Raw genomic sequence first — 22144 nt, 5'->3', positions numbered from 1 at the left:
TTACAGAAGAGTCAGTACAGCAGGCAGAGACAGCCAGTCCAATCCATGCTGGGGAGAGGAGACCCTGAGGGCCCCCAGAGCTGGGGCCTTGCCCCCTCCTTTGTCTCTCTCCCTTCCAGCCCAGACTTAACTGCTTCCCAACTCCCAGTTTCAATTTAAAATCCTTGGGCTCCACCTCCCCCTTTTGTCTGCAGTTCAAAGGTGTTACCTGGTCACCAGGTTACCCTCAACAGGAGCCCCACACCCTCTGTGAGCCACTCACATACACACACACACACCCCTCCACATCACAACATCTTCTGAAGTGGCGCACTCCCATAGCCCCTGCAAAAGAGAGGCTCATGTGGCCACATCCTGCGTGTATCAGACAGAAGTTGGGTTGTGGAGAAGGAGAAAGGGGTTGCTTGAGAAGAAGCAGATCATGAAAATAGGCCACTCTGGGAAAGGAAGAGACTCAAAGCTGTGGGTACCCAAGAGACTCTTGTTACTACCTACCTTCAGCCTGAGGAGACTGATGGAGTGAGCTCTCTCCCGCTGGCAACACAAGCACTCTCCTCTTCCTGCCCTGGGCTTTGCTGTTCCTCTGTACGCAAGTGACAGACACTCTCTTTTGAGTCATTGATCTTCAGGCCCCTGTAGGACAAACCCGGCTTCCCCAGCTCCTTTTCCTCCCCATGTCCAGAGTGGTTTTACAAATGGAGTTTAATTAAACTTTCTCTCTCTAGAACAAAAAAGCAGTAAAGTAGCACTTTAAAGACGAACAAAATAATTTATTAGGTGAGCTTTTGTGGGACAGACCCACTTCTTCAGCCCAGAGCCATAGCAGAACACACTTGATATTTAAGGCACGAAGAACCAAAAATACACATCATGGTTGACAAATCAGAAAAAAATTATTATCAAGGTCAGCAAATCAGAGAGTAATGGGGGCGTGGGAGTCAAGAGTTACATGAAGCCAAAGATACAAAAGAGCCCCTATAGTATCTCAGAAAATTTGCATCCCAGTTCAAACCACATGTTAATGTGTCGAATTTGAATACGAAAGAGAGTTCAGCAGTCTCGTTTTCCAAAGCAAACTGAAAATTTTTCTTCAAGATGCAAACTCTTAAGTCATTAACAGAATGGCCCACTCCATTAAAATGTACACTAACTGGTTTGTGAATCAGGAATGTTTTGATGTCTGTTTTGTGCCCCTTAACTCTTTGTCTGAGAGAGTTTGAAGTTGTCAACTTTAACTGCTGGTTTTGGTTCCCTATACCTGAAATATTGAGTCTGTTCCAGTCTGGCTGTGGTCTCAAGAAGTGGTCCCATGAAAGCTCACCTGATAAATTAATTTGTTAATCTTCAAAGTTCTACTTCACTGCTTTTTTGTTTGGATAGTATATAGACTAGCACGGCTTTCTCTCTGTTACTTTCTCTCTCCAGGTGCACCCTACAGCTGCCTCCCACAGACCTGGCTTCTCCCACCCACAGAGCTACCGCTGCTAAGGGACGCAAGTGATTTGTGCATGAAGGGCAGCTTTCTCCCATCTGCCTGGAGCCTCAGCAGTGATTACAAAGAAGAAGGGGAGAACCTAGTGCCGGATACCACGTCATCCAACAGGTATTGCTGGGTTTGCGTTCAGTGTCAGTAACTCCTCTCTGGGTGCTGCCATACAAGCCCCCTCCTTCCAATGGGGCATGCTAAGCAGGCATGCTGGAGGAGGCTAATGAGGTGCTGTGATGCATATGTAGCACTTCATAATCGTAATGGCCACCTTGGGAACTTCAAAGCTGCTGACTTTGAAGCACTGACAGGCAGGGTAGCAGCAGTCAGAAGCCCGGGGGTGAGGGCCAGGCACACCCCGCACACCCCTCACCAGTGCTCTCTCATGTCCTTCCCCTGCAGGTCGTCCATGCAATCAATGCCCTGCTCCTCCAGAGGCTTGTGCGGCTTGGGAACCCGGATGCTGCCATCGCGGGTTTTGCCATCCTGGCCTCCCAAATTGTTTTGGGGCTTCCAGGCAGAGGAGTTCGCTCAAGTGGCAGAGTGCTCGAACCCTTGTCCTTGTGTAAGTGAATGGCTCAGATTCAGAGCTCCTCCTTTCCTGGCTATGTGAAGATCATTTATAGGTCCAGGGCACAAATGGAGCTGATGTGGAAAGACATAACATGACAGAGTGCTGAGGAGGACAGTGAGCTGGCGAAGGGTTGTTTTCTGCCCTCTCGGGGCATGTGGGGGTCGAACTGAAGAGAAGAAAATCCTCTTCTGCTCTCTGAGGGTGACAGAGATCCCAATTTTTCCCCTCTAGAACTGAGGACAAGAAGAGACTTTTTCCTGCCTAAGGCCAGGAGCTCAAAGAAGACAGAGCAAGAGAGAGAGAGAGAGAGCAGAGTCTTGGCTGGGCATCTCCTGGGATAATGATTGGAGCTAGTTCAAATAGCTATTTTGAAACAGGAGCTTCAAAACCGGCTCCATTTTTTGTAGATGTTGAATTTCAAAATAGCAGAGCAGTATTTCAAACTCCACGTTGTGTGCAGCTGCGCTACATCGGAATCAACAACTCTGGAATCCCTCTTCTGGAACCACTTATTCAGGAACAACAGTGCTGTGCAAACACAGCCTTTGCGACCCTTAGCCGTAGCCATGGGCGGCCACAGGGACGTTTTGGCCTCTGGAATAAGATCGGTGAGTCAGAAATTATGCTCAGACACAGGGGAATTTGCTGAATTGGTAGAGCGCTCACTAAGCATGCGAGAGGCTTTGGGATAAATGCCCACGTTCTCCAACAGAAGTGGTGTCTTTTTTCCTTCTTTTCCAAGGCAGTGTCAAGCCAGGAGCGAAGCTTCTCCAGTGCCCCCTTCCATTTCCTACATTTTGCCCCCTGCAAAGAAACAGCCCATTTGGGTTCGAAAGCTGCTGGACCCCGGCCTCCTTGGCCTTAAACATTTCCGTTTAAAACAAAGGTTGACCTGGGTCATGGGCTATGATTACCTAATCTTTCAGATGTCGCCAGTTCCCCATTTCTAGGGAGCTTCCAGCACTGACCACAGTCTCCCCAGTACAGCAGTCACAGGACACCTGTCCTCTGGGTCTTCACTGGCCAAGGCCCTTCCCCAGCCAATGTGGACCATGAAGGCCCTGTGGTTGCCGTGGCAGTCTGAGCACTGGAGTAGGTCTGTATTCTTCCAGAGGTGGGGGACAGTTTCTTACACCCCTGAGTGACACCACCTAATTCTTGAGCACAGACCTGTGCAAAGAGTCACCCCCCGCTTGGGAGTTAAATTTCCCCAGCTCCTCTGTCTGACAGGATCGAAACTCCAGCAGAGCGAAGCAGGCCCAGGTGGGGCTGGTGGGAGTCAGGTGTGGGCAGAGAGAAAAGTTTGCTTAGATGCAGGCACCATGGCTTAGCTGGTTAAAGCACCTGCTTTGTAAGCAGGCGATCCTGGGTTCAACTCCCAGTGGTGCCTTCATGGGGTCCCCTATTTGTGGACAGGGTGTGGCCTTGTGAAAGTTAGCTATGACCCCACAAAATACATGTGGGTGTTTTCCTTTATGTGGGGAGGGCTGCTAAAAGCTCAGTGCTCCTGGCTCCTCTGTGTGGAATGGCAGAGCCTCATCAGCATTTCCCTTTCAAAAGTGAAGCCATGGCCCAAGTAAATAGCTCTTATGGGAACCTTTTGAGAGACATTTCAGTGTGCTGAGAATTACTCTTTTTGAAGCAAGTGTGAAGAGAGAGAAGAAAACTGGAGTTTAAACATTTGTATGTTCTGTAGTTGTTAAAAGAATTCTCGTGTTCTGTTACGCACACACACATTTCTTTGTTATCAGCTGTTGCAAATGTTTCGGCTGGAGCCTGGCTCTGCTTTTCTACTTTTTTCCCCACAGCTATGTCTGCACGAGAGAGCTCTTTTTTCAAAAAAGCCGCAGCTCTTTCAAAAAGTCCTGTGGAGCATCTACACAGGAAGGCTGTGGCTCCACTGCCCAGCCCTTTTGGAAGTGGCATGGAAATATGGCCAACAGGAAATGCAAATGAGTTGCAGACTTAAATATTGCATGTGTCATTTGCATAACCACTTGGGACCTCAATTCTGGAAGAGCTGCTATTGAAAGTCCCAGTTGTGAGTGCAGCTGCTTCCTTCTGCTCGAGCAGCTGAGCCGGTAAAGGACTCCCCTCAATTTCCAAAAGGTCCCCCATCTGCATGTGTCAGGGCAAGCAGTGACTTGAGGATGCAATTTAGCAGAGGGCAAGATAGCACCAAAGCTCCAGTACAGCTTCTGTAGTGTAGTGGCTATCACAGTTGCCAAAGATGCAAAAGGTCCCTTGTTCAAAACCAGGCAGGAGCATAAATACGTCGGCTTGTCTTGCTTTCTCTTATGCCCCTGAGGGCTCATCTCTTTCTGCTGTAGCCTCTCTCTCTGACAAGCCCAACACCCATGTGACAGAAGAAGTTGAACCAGACCCTGTTGTCCAGGAGGGGAGCCCAGCAGATGCCTTGCTGCTGTTGCACAGAAGCTCTCTCCTGGCATGTACTTGAAGGGTTTTCCCTCACTGATGTCACTGGCTGGGAACCACAGAACTATCTTTGCCCCTCCTCCAACCGAAGCTGTGCCAGGCAAGTGCCCCTGCCCTATCCCACGTGTTCCCTCCCAGCCACAGCCTGCTCCTGAACCTGCCTCCCATCAGCTCCCTGCCTCACAGACAGGCCTGGCACAGAAGGGGCCAATCCAGCTGGAGCTGCTGTGCTAACAGAGCAGCTGGAAAGGAGCAGAGCATGTCAGGAGGAGACACAAAGGCTGCAGACCCTGCCCATGGCCCTGCTCTGTACCCACCCAGCAGGGACACATGCACAGAGCTGGGGCAGGGCCCAGCCCCAGAGTAGAGAATGGTCATGGCCGGGCTGTGCTGCTCCCAGGCCAGGGCACCACAGGGCCCTGCTCGCCCCAGGAAGCAGCACTGCAGGGGACAGGAGTGAGCGGAGCCCTGTTGGGCCAAACCTGCACGTCCTGTGTCCCCGGCCAGACTTCCTGGCAGGGCTGAAGTTGGGACATATGAAAAAGTTCCAGGCACGTTGGGTGAGGCGGCCGAGTGGTGAAGGGGATGGACGGCTAATCCATTGTGCTCTGCAGGGTTTGAATCCCATCCTCACTGAGCCTTTATAGGCACCATCCTGCTGAGCTTTGTTGAGTTCCAGTCCTCTTGTGTGATGCTACTTCTACAACGGCTGAGCCGGCTGCCTCCCAGCTCCTGCGCTGGGCAGACTCCAAGCACAGTTCAACTCTGTGAGGCTGAGCTGAGCTCTGGCTGCCACAGGTGGGGGGGTGGGGTGGGATGATTTCATTTGCCTGACAGGGCCCAGCCCATCTCCAGTGTCAGACCAACAGTGCTACACTCACCTCAGTCCCCTGCAGCCAGGGTGCAGGGGTTCAGTGCCCCAGCCAGACAGAGTGGCAAGGTGGGGGCACCCCTGGCTGAGCTGCACCCAGTGACATGGGCAGCTGTCTCTAAGGAAAGTCCTGTTCCCAAGGCTGAATCAGGGGCTCTGGTCCCTCCCAGCTCCTGGGCTGGGCAGTGCACAGCTGGGAAAAGAGCAGATACTTGCCAGAGGGGAATGAATGTTTCTCTGTCCCGACTGCAATAGATTCTTCCACAGCACCAGCTAGAGGCCCTGAGTCAGGTCTCCATTCAACTGTGCCACCCTGGACAAGCCCTGAGTTCTTCTGTGCTTCTCAGCGGCTGGGGAATGCGTCTTTGGGCCACAGCTCCTGTCCCACAGCTAAAAGGAGCCGCACAGTTAAGAGGCCCCACTTGGGGATTGCCCAGTTTTGTACCACCGTGTGATGCTGGCCTCAGCATGCCTGCTGCTTTGGGGGTGGGTTTGGTGGAGGGGAGAAGCCAGGCCGGGGCGGGGGGAGCGGGGGAGGCTCTTTATGGGAGTCATCTGGCCACATGTAGTCATGCTCCTCCCTTTTTCTTAAGCTGTGCTGAGGTGCTCTGTGGCATTAGAGCCATTCCATGGATGTGTCAGTACCAGCAGCTGCACCTCCGGGTGCCCAAAGGAGGACAGGTGAGCTGGGCTGCTGCCCGTAGCCTTCATGCCCCCAAAGAATGGGTCCATTTCTGGGAGGCCCTATGGGAGTACTTTGATTGGGGGATCAAGTGAGCACCATCCAGGCCTCCCCTGCACATTCCCACCGCCACCAGCATACCACCCCCCCCACCACTCACTCACTGCCCCCATCGCCCACACATTACCCCCACCACCCGCTCACTGCCCCCCCACACATAGCACATGCGGGGGTTGTGAAAAATGAAAATGATTCCTCGTTAAACAACCTAAATTCTCGCCTCTGAGCATGGAACATAACAAACACCATCAGAACTAACTATGTACAATGGGGGGATAACTATATACACTCACTATTTACATGGGGGGAGACAGGGGGCACATGGGACTTTCCGAGGGTGAGGGTGCTGGTGGCCGTAGCCTTATCCATGGGCTGCGGTGTGCCCGGGCCCTAGCATGTGGGGGGGGGTCATGCCCTGGGAGTGTGTGCCCTGTGGGGTACGTGCCTGACAGTCCATCGCCATGGTCTGGGAATGACCATTGGGCAGATGTCTGGCTGGAGCTGTAGGAGGGGACGTCCAGCACAAGCTCAACCTCCTCGCTGGATCACTTGGATGGTGGGGCGGATGGTCCCTGCTCTGGCCCTGGGGGTTTGGAGCTGGGCTCTGGTCCCGACTCAGGCTTCACATCCTGCTGGGGCTCCTCGGCCATGGTGTCAAGGAAGACCAGGGGAGAGGAGGTGTCCCTGGGGCCCAGGATGGCTTTGAGCTCCTGGTAATAGGGGCAAGTGGTGGGGACAACCCCCAGACCAGATGGCTGAGTCCTGCACCCGGGCATAACCCTGCTGCAACTCCTTGACCTTACTCCTGATATGGTGAGGTGGGCAGGAAGGGTGACCCCAAGTGGTCAGGCCCTTGGCCAGCTGGTTGAACACTTCTGCACTCCATTGTTTGCTTCCCATTACGTGGAGCACCTCCTCCTCACTCCAGAGGTCACAGAGCTCAGACTCAGTGCAGGACGGGCCCCACTTCCTCTTCCAATGGCTGGAGGCCTGAGAGCCATGGGATGGCCTGGTGGGGGAGCCCTGGAAGCACTCAGGGGGCTGGCTGACATCTGGTCTCTGGAGGAGCACCTCATGGTCTGGCTGCTGCCTGCATGGTCTCAGCTTCCTGATTCAGGGTTTCCAGGTCCTTGCAGCTTTAAGAGCTGATTCCTGCCATGGGAGACCCCACTACTTCCAAGTAGAGGGCTGCAGAATGTCTACACAACTCCTCCTTGTACTGTCTTTGTTTGTACTAGAGCCAAGGAGAAGAACACACATTTCCTGCCAGAGGCCAGGACAACAGTGAAAACTGTTTGTTAGGCTGAGAACAGTTGTGCAAGAAAGGAAGCGCCCAGCATGGGGCTTGAACCCATGACCCTGAGATTAAGAGTCTCACGCTCTGCCAACTGAGCTAGCAGGGGAACAAACAAAGCGCTCCATACAGCCTATCACAGAGTAGAAAGAGTCAAATGTGCCTGTCAGCTGGGCAAAGACAAATGTGTGGGGCAAAGTGCTCACAAGGGCCGAACTCCAGTCTTTGTTATCTGGGCTGCAGGAGGTGAGATGCAAAGAAAACAGGCTGTTGGAGTGAATCTTGGCCAAGCCTCTCACTGGTGCTGCGAGCTCTCCCGAACACCTCACGCACCTACGGCAATTTCTGCACAACAAATGAATGCTGACACCATTGATCTCAGCGCAGAGCCGGTGCAGTCAGGAGAACACGTTTCTTTTTCATAAAGACTGAACACGCATTTGCAGAGAGTTTTCTGTGGGAAATTGCCTGTTAGTGACTCTCCAGAGAAAGGGGCATTCGTGGCTCACAGACTGTTGTGCTTCACAACAATGGGAGATGGGACGAGAAAGGAGGACCCTGATTCATTCATTCATTCATCCAGTGGGGAGGGCAGCACCTTAACGGAGTGTTTTCCCTGCCTTCAATTTGCTCAGCATCAGCTGGATCAGGCTCTGACCTGCCCCAGGTGAACGTCGGTCGTCCAGCGCAGTTAGTCAAGTGGGAAGGAGAACGGGACAAAGAGGCTCCTTCTCATGCTCATTTTCCTCACCCTGGTTCCTCTCCAGCCTCATGGGCAGAGCGGAGGAAGGAGACTCCCTGTGGGGAAGCCCCGGGGGTGTCTGAGATGGCCCCAGCCCTGCAGCCTGTCACACATGGCTGGTGTCAGGGACTCTCTATGAGGTCATCACCTTCCAACTTCTTTTAACCAATCAGCTGAGGTGCTGTAAAAGGCCCTTGTGATGTCACTCCCACACCTGCCCCTGGCCAGCAGGGCTCATGTCCTGCCCCTGGCAGCCCCTTTGCATGGCTGAGCTGCTACCCCTGTGTCACCCCCACTCTCTCAGGGTCATTGTGGGGCTCTAGCCGGCTGCTCATGGGAACAGCAGAGGCTGCTCTGTGCCACAGGCTCTTTGCAGAGATCATCTCATCTGACGTCCCTGCAGATCACAGGCCTCCTGTATGGTGCAGTAGGGAGTGTGGCACCAAAGCGCACACCAGACAGGCACTTGGTCTGCACTGGAAGGCGCCCAGGGCTAGAGAAAGCCCCACACCCCGGGGGTGTTTGGAGGACATTAATGCAGTGACTGGAAGGGAAAGGACCCAAAATCCACACTTTTGGGTCTGTATCATAATTCACGTGCAGAACATCTCTGTGCTCAGGTCTGCACATTGCACAATTTTATTTCTCTGTCAAGCTTAAATTTAATTCTTTGAGCAGTGAGTTCTCCAATCCCTGATCTTGCCAGAGTAATGACCAATAGATAGATACCTGACATCAATCTATCCATCTATCTAATAGGGAATATATCTAGAAATCATAAAATTTTTTCCTTTTAATTTAATTAAATTAAATTCCCGTTTAATTTCAGCAAGGGAGATTTCGGTCGGACGTTAGGAAATATTTCCTGTCAGGGCAATTAAGCACTGAAATAAATTTCCTCGGGTAAGGGCAAAATCTCCATCTTTGGAGATATTTTAGATGATGGATAAATACCCAACAGTGAAGATCTAGATCAGGGATAAGGAAACTTTTTAGATTGGTCCCCACTTTTCCTCCCTGAAATTAGCAACGACCCCACAACCTGTCTAATGTGGTCAGAACCGACAAAAATTTCAGTGATGTTCATATATAAAAAAGCCCATTTGAGCGTGTGTAAGAAAAGAAGTCTGAAGAAAGGAAAAACTTTATTCATCGATGTATAAATGTGATGACGCAGACCTCGAAACAGGAAGAGGTTTCATCATTTTTAATGAGGTGGGTGAGCCTGAGACCCAGCAGCTGACTGGGCTGTGGCCCCCTTATGGAATTTCATGCCCCCTGAGGTTTGCTCACCCCACTAGAGATGGTGCTTGGTCCTGCCATGAGGAAATGGGACTAGACGCGATGGGCATTTCAGGTCCCTTCCAATTATTGAGCCCTATGAGTCTGTGACTCCCACTGACCCTGGCCCTGCTTCACTTCTTCAGGCCTTGGATCTTCTACGCTCTGCTCCTTGGCCTTGGAGTCTCAACTATTCTCTTTAATGGCTGCCATGTTCCCTGCAGTCCCTGTGGGAGGCAGTGAAGGGGGAACTCACATCGGCCCTTGACTGCAGTAATCTCCACTGCGCTTCCCATTGGCCAGGAAGGGGGAACCACGGCGGATACGAAGTGGTGAGTGGTGCCTGCAAATGGAAGAGAGTGCATGGATCCACTTGCCCCTCACCCCCAGGAGCTGCTGCTGGTTACACTGGCCACTTTCAGGAGTGGGGAAGGGCTAGTGGGAGGTGAACCTGCTTTACCCCACTGCACCACCACACGGCTGCACCAGAGATTGATATGCCCCCAATCTACGCTGCTGCACAAGGGATACTGCTGCTACCCAATGCCCTACAGCCCCTGGAGGATTTGCTGGAGGCACAGAACTGTCTAGGCAGAGTCCCCGAGCCTGTAGATCAGTTTCGGCATCCCCATGGCCTCTCTGTTCCCTGGCAGCATGGCCCACACAGCACGGAAGGAACACAGGGCTGGGATTGGGGTCTCAGGTGCCCAGCTCCCATTGCAATGAATGGAATGAACTGGGAAATGCTGAGGTGCCTTATGCAGCTGTGCAGTCAGCATATGGGTAAGGAAGGCCGTGCCACCGTTTACTTTGCTGGCAGGGAGCAATCTCTAGCCCTGATGGGAGGAGACACCAGCATGCACAGGCGAGGTGCACAGCATGTGGTGAGGCTTACCAGCCTGTTGGGAAGGGGCTTTGGCCAACTCCATCCCTCCCTTTGCTTGGTTGCTTCCTTCACCTGACTGAGAAGAACATGAGCCCTGGACCCAGCCTGGCCAGCCTTTCCCCATCCCCATCCCAGGAGATGATGTTGATCACAAGGTTCTTGTCCTGTCCCCACTCTGTTGACCTGACCGCCAAAATTCTTGCTGTCCAAAAACACCCCACCAGGGACAGGGTCTCCAGTCCATGTGGCAGAGGAAGGCTTAATGGTCATTACCTGTACATATGGGACAGGCTTCCTAGTGGGTCTGGACCAGGTGAGGTTGGGGCTTCCTGGACCCATCCTCCCATAGCACAAAGCCAGCCCCCCAGAAGCTCCCACTGCACCACACACCTCCCACATGAAGAGGCAGTAGGAGCACCCTGCCAAGCGACACCTGCCCTCCACAGCAGTTCCAGTGGTTTTCTTTGCTCTCCATTTCCTCTCCAGTTCTGCTGGCGTCAAAGCTCTATTCTTTATACCTTTATTCTTTTCCAGTCAACAAAGCCCACTGCAGGTTTGTCATGCTGCTGGTGGGGGAAGAAGGTGGAGCTTCAGAGGGGCCCTGTCCCCCGATTAAAAGAGTGGCTAGCTCAATGGGAGGAGATGGTAAGAGGGTTTCAGCCACGGCAGTGGTCTCCCTTAGAGCAACTCAGGTGAACACAACAGCAAGGCCCCTTTGCCTTCATGGAAGGGGAGGGCTTTGAACAAATGGGGGATGCAGGCCAATTACTGGAAATTTCCCCAAAAGGTGGATACTGGAGGAGGCATTCTGGTGGGCCTCACTTATCCAGCAGGATGAAAAAGCCCTCACTCAGGTGCACCTGTGGATAAGAAAACAAAACCCTGGACAAAGAGAGATTTATAGCAAACCTCAGTGCTACCTGGAGGACCCACATTGATTTGAACTGAAATAGAAAAATTCAGAGTTCTAAATGAACGTAGATAGATAGATAGATAGCTGTCCATCACACCCAGAGACCTGCCATTTGAATCTTTTCTTGACACCTGTGACTCTTGATAGTTTGGCACCCTGCACTCCTTGACTAGCCAGATTCTCATGTGCACATTCCTTCTGAGAAAGGTTGAGTTGCCTCTACAGAGAAACAAAACTCTCACCATCTTAAAGTGGTAAAGAGGGGCAGAACTCAGGGGTGGAGCATTTGACTTCATCTGAATAGGTGCTCCATTTCAGGTAGTTTTCTTGAGGTTTTCATGAGCTCATGGGAATAAGGGGACTTCGAAGTAGGCAGCATCCTTTCGAAAAGGAGCCCCGTCTGGACACGCCACGCGGCAGCAAGGAGCGTCAATTTCGAAGCGCGGCTGCCACCCGCATGCTAATGAAGCGCTGAATATGCATTTCAGCGCTTCATTAGTAAACTTTGAAATGGCCATTTGCATGGCCATTTCGAAGTTTGGGGCACGTGTAGACACAGCCAATATGTGAAAGGAGAATTTTAACTCCTCCTGTCCTCAATGTCCTCTGGGCAGCAACTCCAGCTTCCCTCTGGCACAATGTCTGTGCTGGGGAATGGGAAGGCGTTGTTGTGGACAGTCCAACCGTGTGCGTTGGCCCCACAAAGACACATTTCTTTAAAGTGCAACAAGACCATTTTTTTGGTTTAAGATACAGACTAACACAGTCACCTCCCTATCAGCAAGCAGTGACATAACAAGGTGGCTTAGCTGGCTAACGTACCTGACTAATAAACAGGAGATCATGGATTCAGCTCCCGGTGGTGCCCTGTTGTATGTCTTTCTGAATGTTTCCCTACGTCTGGCTGGGGAGCAGAGAAGACCTCCCTTGGCAATCTCTCTCCCTGCTGGGGAAGGTAAAGGCTGATGGAAAACGAGTGTTGGAAAGAATCTAGTCACAGCCTGGAGCTCAGGAAAAGGCAGTTGTGATGGGTGTGGGGAAGGTGCTGCTGTGGCTGCCAGAAGACAGTCTGTGCCTCACAGCTTTGTGGCTCTGGGGGCTGCCTGTGCCAGCTGGCTCCTCCAGCACGTTTGTTACACAGACACAATTCCCTGTTGGCAGGAGCTCTGTTCTGCCCTGTCTGCGGGAGCAGCTCCTGCCCTCGACCTGCCTCTGCAGAGACACCCCGCAGCCCTGTCCCTGCACACCATGTGCACACACTTGTGCGTGACAGGGGGCGTCTCACTCCCAGCCACACCCAGCTCTGCCCCCACCCCAGTGGTAATTCACCTCTCACCCCAGCTGTCCCCAGTGCTGACCTGACACACCTGAGATCCCTCTTGTAGCTTCCTTCTGCTTCCTCACCAACATTTCCTAACCCTGCTGGGAAGCAAAACCCCTGCAGTGGACATGAATTGTGCAGGTGGGAGACGTTCTGACACAGCCCCTGGGCAGGGCCCAAGGTTTCAGCTGGTGACTGTGCAGTGCAGAGGGAGGCGGAGTTCGGCTGCCAGAAGCGAGAGGTGGCAGGTGTGAGGGGGAACCCGGGCAGGGCTTGTGGCTGAGGGAGGAGGGGAAAAGGGCAGTGGGCGGGGGGTTGGCAGGGTCTGAGGGGACAAGGGGATCAGGGCACTGGGGAGGGGTGGGAGAGACAGGATCTGAGGGACGCACTGCAGGGCCCAGGACAGCTGGCAAGGGGCAGCCGGGGCTGGGGGAACTCCAAGCTGGGCTCAGAGCAGTGGGGGATGGGTGAGAGAGTCTGAAAGGGGAGGCCAGGCTGGTGGGGGAGGGGAGGAAATCTCAGTCCAGTGGCCCTGCAGCTGCCTGTTGCTCCTTTCCAAAAAGGCCCCTTGTGAGATGCTTTGCAGCTGCCCGGCTAGCTCAGTTGGTCAGAGTGTGGTGCTAATAACGCCAAGGTCATGGGTTCAAGCCCCATGCTGGCCCTGGGCAGGTCTTTTCTGCTTTCCTTCTAGTGGCTGCTCTGGGCAGGAGACCAAAAGAGCTGAAGGAACCAGGCTGAGAGGCTGGCAGAGAGCAAGTGGGAGTCACCACCCCAGGCAGAGGGAAGGGCTGCAGAGTGGGCCTGGGGGAGGTGAGGTTCCCCAGATTCCCAGCTCTGCAACACACCTCCCACAGGAAGGGGCAGCAGGAGCCCTCTGCAAAGGGCACCAGCCCCCTACAGCAGCTCCATTGGCTTTCTCTGCTCCCCATCTCCCCCCAAAGGCCTTCTGGCCTCCCAGGCTCCCTCCCTGGACACCTGCTACTGCAGCACCACAGGCCCAGGTAACGCACCAGTGGTGCCAGTCCCTGCCTGCCCTGCTCCTCTTCCTGCCTGAGTTCTGCTTCTTCACTCAGGTCCCCCAGCTGCTGCTCTGGGGGGCAGAGGGCTGGGGAAGGCACAGGAAGGGCCCTTGGGGGTGGGGTGCAGAAGCACAAGGAGCAGGCCCTGGAGGAAGTCCCTGATGAGCAGCTTTGCCCAGGGGAGCTCAGGTGAGGGGCAGAGAGGTAGAGGTGACAGGGTGGGTCTCTGCAGAGGTGGGGTTGGCTGACAGTCCTGGGGGAACGCACCCCCCCGGATGCTGTTTCCCTGCTGCCTCCATGTCTGGGCAGCCCCTGATGCTGTCCCATCTATGTGGTGCTGAGTGCCGCGCATCATCCCCCTGAGAGCCCGGGGAACAGAGCTGTCCAGGGTCCACATGCACCTGGACTGGTGGCCCTGTGGGATGCCTGTGGCCACCCCGGGTGGGACCTGAGACTCCCTCCCTGAGCACTAGGGAGGCTGGTGTGCATGGCAGCTACCTAGTGGTCCCTCCAGGAAGGCAGGCGAGGCACAGTCGGACCGGACCCAGCTGGATGGCCTGGATGGGAGATCAATGACAAGAGCCCCTTCGCTTGAGCCCTTGTCATCGCTGGTGGGGTCGAGTGGCTGTGCTGTCCGTGGTCGCCTGGTGCTGGCGAACGACCCCGGATGCTCCTCGCCCTCAGTCGCTGTCTCTGGCTCAGTGTCCCTGACGGATGTGTTGAGGAAGATGGTGGGAGGTCCAGCCTACTTCAGCCCCAGGAGGCAGTGGAGTTCTTTGTAGAAGGGGCAGCTTGTGGGGGCTGCCCCCAACCGCCCGGCTGCGTCCCCGGCCCTGCAATACCCCTGCCACAGTTCTTTTACCTTTGACCGGACCTGGTCCAGTGTGCAGGTGGGGTGGCCGTGGCCGAGCGGCCCCTTTGCCAGCAGCTGGAAGGCGACTGCATTGTGGCAAAGGACCCCCCTTTGTTAGGGGACCTCCTCATCCTTCCAGAGGGAGAGGAGGTCCGGGATCTCGGCTTCTGTCCAGGAGGGGGCTAAATGATTCAGGGCCTGGGCCACCTCCTGGGACAACTCCCCGCTGTGTTTGGAGGGCCCCTGGGGTGGGTGGGAGTCTGGGTGGCTGGTCATAAGTCTGGGTGGTGTGGGGGACTGGCTGTCGGTCGTGGTGGCTGGTGAGCTGGAGAGCAGTGTGGCCTCACTGCTGGCTCTACACTCTCAGCTTCCTGCCTGAGGGTTTCTGGGAGCCTGCGTCCTCTTAAGCGTGGTCGGACACTAGAACCACAGAGCTCCGTCTGTGCTGTGAGCGGTGCTGCCGCCTGCCGGCTGATTGCTGCCGTGGAGGACTCTCCCTTTTGAATGAGCGGGCCGCGGAGCGTCTACACTTGATCTCTTTCGAAGGAGGCCGCTCTTCCCATCCTGGGGACAGAGGACCGACTTCGAAAGAACATGGGAGTTCTTTCAAACTTACTTTCGAAAGGGCGCAGGGTGCGTGTATGGACGCTCAGCGGGTTCTTTCGAAAGAGCTCGGTCTTCCAATTCTAATTTCGAATGTACTTGCTAGTGTAGACGCAACCTTAGGGGCAGCTTGGAGCTAGAGCAGGCAGGGAGCCTGTTTTATGCCCATTGTGCTGCTGAGTGGGAACTGTCTTGAGATATTCATCTCCAGGCTGTTTGCACCACAAACATAGGATCCACAGCAACCCCCGGACAAGAGCTTAAGACCTTCTGCACACACTCCCAAGCCCCTCTCCAACACCTGTCCCAATATGCAAGGGGCTGCTCTATGGATTGTCTGTTAAGCCCCCTCTCGGGCTGAGTCAGCTGAACCCCACCCACTCAGGCCCTCTGGGCCGTGGTGCACACTGCAGTCTTCGGTTTCAATCCCTGCCTGCCCACACTGTGTCTGGGGACAGGAGGTGGCTGGCTAATGTTGGTGGCCAGCAACAGCCTGCAGCTGTTAACTGTCTTTTATTCTGGGCAGGCAAGAAAAAACAACTTATTTCCAGCTACAGAGGAGGGTGAGGAGAAAAGAAAAGCTCTGCAAAGACATAGGCCAAGTCATCCCTCCAACCCACCCCATATGCTGTGGCCTGAAGCAGCTCCCGTCATTTCCTCCCACACAGATTACAAAAATTGCTGCTGGGCACATTCTGATGGGAACCCTGACAGAAATCTGGGGCGGGCGTGTGACCCTGCAGCCTGCGGTCTGCTGGATTGCTCGTGAGCTTGCTCAAACCTGAGTAATTTTACCATGTGTCCCGCATGCAGCAAATGGAAATAAGGTCATGCAAGGGAAAGTGCTGCCTTGCATTGTGTAAGAGACCCCTTGTGGAGAACTCGACCTTGCGTCTTCTAACAGTGTAGGAACCTCTCCAGCTCTAGCAGGCACCTGACTGATTCTCACTACCTCGACAATTGCACATCTACATCCTTAGCTGTGCAGAGTTTGCACTCTGCTTTGGTGCCAAAATTAACAAGCCATAGAACTCTACAGGAAAATCCTGACCTCCAAGCACACGCTCTTCCAGCCTTTCATGCACTTTCTCCATCCTGTACACACAGCACAACTGAGAGCTGTAGAATGTGGATCATGATTGCAGTGGCTCCTCGCTCAAGGCACAGTGCCCATATCCTGCCAGAGAACTCCCCATGCAGAGATGGGCCAGGGATGGCTCACTCCCAGTCCAGCCAGTCTTGGCACAGAGAAGAGCCACGGCAGAGCTGTTAATTCTACCTCTCCTAGGGCTGGACATACCCCACTTCGAGACCATCCCCAGTTCAACTCAAGGGGGCCTTGTAAATTGGAATCCAAAGGAGAATCCATGTCACATTTCCACTTTCCCCGACCCACCCAGATCCTGCATAACCAAGAATTGCCTCAGCACGTCTCTCAGGTGTGTTCACCTGTCACAGCCCACTGGAAGCCTCTCACCATCAGTGGCTAGTCAAAGTGCAGCTACCTCTGCATCTCTGTGGCTTGCTGCCCTTCTTGGGAGATTGCAGCTCACACTATTGTTTTCTTTTCACAAGTGTTTTCTAGGAGCTGAGTGCTTGGGGAGCCATCCAGGAGAAATTCAAATGCAGACCAGCTGATTAGCAGAGCACCCGCAGCTGGCAGGGTGTTTTTTTACTTGTGGTGCCCACACGCACATGCCTTGGTGTACGTACAATTTATTCTGCACATGGAAAGATGAAATTAAAAGGAACGCTGCTCTCAGACCCTTGAACACCTGTGGGAGGGTGGGTCATTTCCTAGAGGGCTCATTCCCTCCCCCACATTCTGCTGTCTCTGCTCATGGCTTCTCACCCGCAGGCTGCTCTCAACATGCTCACCAAGTGCCAGGCCTTAGGGTATGGTGGAGATGGGATCCTGAGTGTCGCTGTCCTTCCTGGCTGGGTGCAGACAGACATGGGGAGTTCCGGCTCCATCCGGGTAGGTGCCTCGCTGGGAGAGGCCAGTGGTAGCCAAGTGTTAGGAACAGATGTTCATTGTTGGGGGTAATGGCTGTGCTGGAACCCATCCTACCCTCTACCTCTGCCCTGCATGGAGGGATCGTGTCCCACTCAGATGCTCTCAGGGATTCAGTGCTGTGCTCTGGGCTTCCAACCTCCTGCTGCCGCTTGCTTGGTTTCTCGAGCTGCTGGCATCCCAGAGTGAAGGTGAGCAGAGTTGCTGCTGCTGCTGCTGCTGTGGGGTTTTTTTGGGCACCAGCTCACAGGTACTTGCATGCAGTCATGTCTGTGCTCTCCACCCAGTATCTTCATGAACCCCAAAGCCCAAATCCCAGCCTGGACCCTGGACCACTTCTACAGACCACTCTGCAGCCAAGAGCTGAAACCCACTCCAGCTCCCGCTCTCACAGCCTTTTTGTCAGAAGCCGGGTTTGTTTTGCAAGGCCAAGTGTTGCTCAGGGAGGAGGAAGTCTTGAGTTGAACTCCCTGATGCTCCCCCCAAAGAGTGTATTTGTTGCTCTCCCTGACCTTGCATTGCCTACATTTTTCTCTCACACAGTGTGGTTTCTGAACTGACCTGAGTGTGTAGTTGGTTTCTTGCTTCAAAGCTGTGAGGGGAGCTTGGAAATGACCTTGGAAAAGTGAAGTTAAGTGTAGGATTTATCAAAGCACTGGGGGGTTATTGAAACCTGATTCTGTGGAAAGCCCAGCACTTTCTTTTTAAAAATGGCTTGTTGGTCTAGGGGTATGATTCTCCCTTAGGGTGGGAGAGGTCCTGGGTTCAAATCCCAGACAAGCCCTTGTTCTACCATTGTCCAATAGCTGATCCAGATGGTTTTGGGGCTTATGTCCTCTTTCATGATTTTCCTTTCTTCATTTGCTCTGTGTAATGGAACAGCCACTTGCTACTGGATGGCTCAGCTCAAGCATCAGCTCTGTCAAGAGATGGTCCTGCCAGTGACTACACCCCTCCTGTTCACTGTGGCAGCCCCTCTGGGTGGCAGAAGCTGCCACTGTCCAGCTTCTGACTCCCCTTTTGTCTGGATGACTTGGCTGTTCTCCCTTCTGAGCTACAGTCCTTCATTTCTCTGTCACTCTCAGTGACCCAGACAATCCTCTCATTCCCTGCCACAAGCCTGATCTATGCCCTCAGTGGAGTTGGTGGAACCCAGGTGCTCCCTCCCTCTGGTTGCAGCCCCGCAGGGACCCTACACTGAGCACTGATGGGCTTTTTCCTCCCACCTCTCCCTGCTCCTTCCTGGACTGCTTCCTATAACTCCCACTTCACTTATCTGCACTGGCTATGAACCCTCAGCCATTCCAGTCTAAGCAACGTGCCAGCAGGAACTCAATGCTGCTGAAGGCTGGGAGGAATGTGTCTCCCAGAGATCATTTGCATGAGAGTGCAATGGGGTGCATATGTGGTACCTTGCAAACAATGCCTGATGGGTAGCAAGGAAGCAATGAGCATTGTCTATTTTAAAGACATTGTTGTAAAATCACAATATATGTTCACACTCAGCATAAGAATTGTGAAATCTCACCAATGCTCCAAGCTGTTGTGGGGGACAGGGCAGTCATCACAAGTGCACAAGACATGGATTGCACAGGGCTCCCCTGCTTTAAAACATTGTAAAACAAAAGACAGAGAAGTACGGCTTGAGTTAGTTATCTGACTGTGGATAGCTTATTATTTTGGATCTGGTTTTACTACTTTTCTGCACCTGATAAAGATAATTGTGAAAACTAGTGTTTTAATGGTAATTAAGATCACTGAGGCTGTATCTGTACTAGCCCCAAACTTTGAAATGGCCGCGCAATAGGCCATTTTGAAGTTTACTAATGAAGTGCTGAAATGCGTAGTCAGCACTTCTGTAGCATGCGGGCGGACGCGGCACTTCGAAATTGACACGCCTCGCCGCCACGTGGCTCGTCCTGACGGGGCTCCTTTTAGAAAGGACCCCGCCTACTTCAAAGTCCCCTTGTTCCCATCAGCTGGGAAGTTGGCTTCGAAGTAGGCGGGGTCCTTTAGAAAAGTAGCCCCCTCGGGACGAGCTGCGCGGCGGCGAGGCGTGTCAATTTCGAAGTGCCGTGGCTGCCTGCATGCTAATGAAGCGCTGGATATGCACTTCATGAGCAAACTTCGAAATGGCCATTTGCGTGCAGAGCAGGACCTCCCAAGGGGCCTTTTTGGAAATGAGCAACAGGCAGCTGCAGGGCCCTTGGCCACTGAATGAGATTTCCTCCCCTCCCCCACCAGCCTGGCCTCCCCTTTCAGACTCTCTTACCCATCCCCCACTGCTCTGAGCCCAGCTGGGGGTTCCCGCAGCCCCGGCTGCCCCTTGCCAGCTGTCCTGGGCCCTGCAGTGGGTCCCCTCAGATCCTGTCTCTCCCACCCCTCCCCAGAGCCCTGATCCCCTTGTCCCCTCAGACCCTGCCGACCCCCCCCACTGCCCTTTTCCCCTCCTCTCTCAGCCAGAAGTCCTGCCCGGGTTCCCCCTCACACCTGCCACCTGTCCCCCCTGGCACCCGGCCTCCCCCTCCCTCTACACTGTTTGTCACCCACTGAGGTCTTGGGCCCTGCCACAGGCTGTGTCAGAACAGAGACAGCCCGTGGGTGCAGCCCCTGCCTGGGGGGATCCTGCGGCTCTGTCTTCACGTGCCGCTGCTTCCAGAAGTGGCGTAATAATGAGCTGTCCAGGAGATGCGAATGGGGCATGGATGGAAATGTTCTGTACCTCATTAGCACATGGGCGCATGATTGGGAGCCCAGAAGAAGCTGTTCCAGACTCCAAAACACACGTTCAGACGCGCGGCCCACGGGGATCTTACAGAAGGAAACGCTCCCTCCAGAAGCCCCTGCTGTATTTGATCATCTCTCCCATGAGCTTATCATTTCCAGGGCTTTTGTTTTTCTTTAGTCGTCTCACTGCTCTTTCTGCTTCCTCCTTCTAAACACCAGATGAAGCTCTGCTATGTGCACACACCTGACTCCCTTCCAGCCCCAACTCCTGGGCCTGCCCAGCTTTGATGGTGTTTGGATCTTGTAATGCATGGGAGCAAGCTGAGCTTGTTCTGGGTGGAGTCACATGGACCAGGCAGGTAAAGAGTGGTGAAGGACTGAGCCCAGCCACACCAGCCCCCTGAGCTGGTGAATCTCACTCCAACCAGGAGGGAGTGTGGGGAAGTCCTGGGCAAGGTGAAGCCAGGTGCAGCTGGTGTGTGAGGCTGTTGGGTTTTAATTTTGTCTAAAATTGTGAGAAGTGACGTTCCCTTTTTGTCAGAAGCCGGGTTTGTTTTGCAAGGCCAAGTGTTGCTCAGGGAGCAAGAAGTCTTGAGTTGAACTCCCTGATGCTCCCCCCAAAGAGTGTGTTTGTTGCTCTCCCTCACCTTGCGTTGCCTACATTTTTCTCACACACAGGCTACGTCTACACGTGCAGCCAACATCGAAATAGCTTATTTCGATGAATAAGGTCTACACGTCCTCCAGGGCCGGCAACGTCGATGTTCAACTTCGACGTTGCTCAGCCCAACATCGAAATAGGCGCAGCGAGGGAACGTCTACACGTCAAAGTAGCACACATCGAAATAGGGATGCCAGGCACAGCTGCAGACAGGGTCACAGGGCGGACTCAACAGCAAGCCGCTCCCTTAAAGGGCCCCTCCCAGACACAATTGCACTAAACAACACAAGATCCACAGAGCCGACAACTGGTTGCAGACCCTGTGCCTGCAGCATAGATCCCCAGCTGCCGCAGAAGCAGCCAGAAGCCCTGGGCTAAGGGCTGCTGCCCACGGTGACCATAGAGCCCCACAGGGGCTGGAGAGAGAGCATCTCTCAACCCCCCAGCTGATGGCCGCCATGGAGGACCCAGCAATTTCGACGTTGCGGGACGCGGATCGTCTACACGGTCCCTACTTCGACGTTGAACGTCGAAGTAGGGCGCTATTCCTATCTCCTCATGAGGTTAGCGACTTCGACGTCTCACCACCTAACGTCGAAGTTAACTTCGAAATAGCGCCCGTCGCGTGTAGACACGACGGGCGCTATTTTGAAGTTGGTGCCGCTACTTCGAAGTAGCGTGCACGTGTAGACGCAGCTACAGTGTGGTTTCTGAACTGACCTGAGTGTGGTTTCCTTCTTACTTCAAAGCTGGGAGGAGAGCTTGGAAATGACCTTGGAAAGGTGAAGTTAAGTGTAGGATTTATCAGAGCACTGGGGGTTTATTGAAACCTGATTCTGTGGAAAGCCCAGTGCTTCATTTTCAAGCAGGGCTTGTTGGTCTAGGGGTATGATTCTCCCTTAGGGTGGGAGAGGTCCTGGGTTCAAATCCCAGACAAGCCCTTGTTCTACCATTGTCTAATAGCTGATCCAGATGGTTTTGGGGCTCATGTCCTCTTACATGATTTTCCTCTCTTTATTTGCTCTGTGTACTGGAACAGCCACTTGCTACTGGATGGCTCAGCTCAAGCATCCGCTCTGTCAAGATATGGTCCTGCCAGTGACTACACCTCTCCTGTTCACTGTGGCAGTCCCTCTTGCTGGTAGAAGCTGCCACTGTCCAGCTTCTGACTCCCCCTTTTGTCTGGATGACTTGGCTGTTCTCCCTTCTGAGCTACAGTCCTTCATGTCTCTGTCACTCTCAGTGACCCAGACAATCCTCTCATTCCCTGACACAAGCCTGATCTATGCCCTCAGTGGAGTTGGTGGAACCCAGGTGCACCCTCCCTCTGGTTGCAGCCCAGCAGGGACCCTACACTGAGCACTTCTGGGCTTTTTCCTCCCACCTCTCCCTGCTCCTTCCCTGCACTGCTTCCTAGAACTCCCACTTCACTTCTCTGCACTGGCTATGGACCCTCAGCCATTCCAGTGTAAGCAACGTGCCAGCAGGAACTCAATGCTGCTGAAGGCTGGGAGGAATGTGTCTCCCAGAGATCATTTGCATGAGAGTGCAAAGGGGTGCATATGTGATACCTTGCAAACAAAGCCTGATGGGTAGCAAGGAAGCAATGAGTATTGTCTATTTTAAAGACATTGTTGTAAAATCACAATTTATGTTCACACAGCATAAGAATTGTGAAATCTCACCAATGCTCCAAGTTGTTGTGGGGGACAGGGCAGTCA

At 53.7% G+C, this 22144-nt stretch overlaps 5 non-coding genes across 5 annotated transcripts; 4 read left to right on the top strand and 1 right to left on the bottom strand.

The window, feature by feature from the left end:
- Positions 1-3376: 3376 nt before the first annotated feature.
- TRNAT-UGU (transfer RNA threonine (anticodon UGU)) lies at positions 3377-3450 on the top strand. Its single transcript has one exon. It is a non-coding gene; the product is annotated as a tRNA-Thr (tRNA).
- A 3989-nt stretch (positions 3451-7439) lies between these two features.
- On the bottom strand, positions 7440-7512 carry TRNAK-CUU (transfer RNA lysine (anticodon CUU)). Its single transcript has one exon. It is a non-coding gene; the product is annotated as a tRNA-Lys (tRNA).
- A 5622-nt stretch (positions 7513-13134) lies between these two features.
- TRNAI-AAU (transfer RNA isoleucine (anticodon AAU)) lies at positions 13135-13214 on the top strand. The gene has a single exon. It is a non-coding gene; the product is annotated as a tRNA-Ile (tRNA).
- A 4533-nt stretch (positions 13215-17747) lies between these two features.
- Positions 17748-17819, top strand: TRNAP-AGG (transfer RNA proline (anticodon AGG)). Its single transcript has one exon. It is a non-coding gene; the product is annotated as a tRNA-Pro (tRNA).
- Positions 17820-21292: 3473 nt separating this feature from the next.
- On the top strand, positions 21293-21364 carry TRNAP-AGG (transfer RNA proline (anticodon AGG)). Its single transcript has one exon. It is a non-coding gene; the product is annotated as a tRNA-Pro (tRNA).
- The last annotated feature ends 780 nt before the right edge of the window (positions 21365-22144 follow it).

Source organism: Carettochelys insculpta, chromosome 33, assembly GCF_033958435.1.
Source record: "Carettochelys insculpta isolate YL-2023 chromosome 33, ASM3395843v1, whole genome shotgun sequence".
In the NCBI taxonomy this organism is placed as follows: Eukaryota; Metazoa; Chordata; order Testudines; family Carettochelyidae; genus Carettochelys; species Carettochelys insculpta.
The sequence above is the reverse complement of the archived record's forward strand: the minus strand, read 5'-3'. Positions and strand labels throughout refer to the sequence as shown.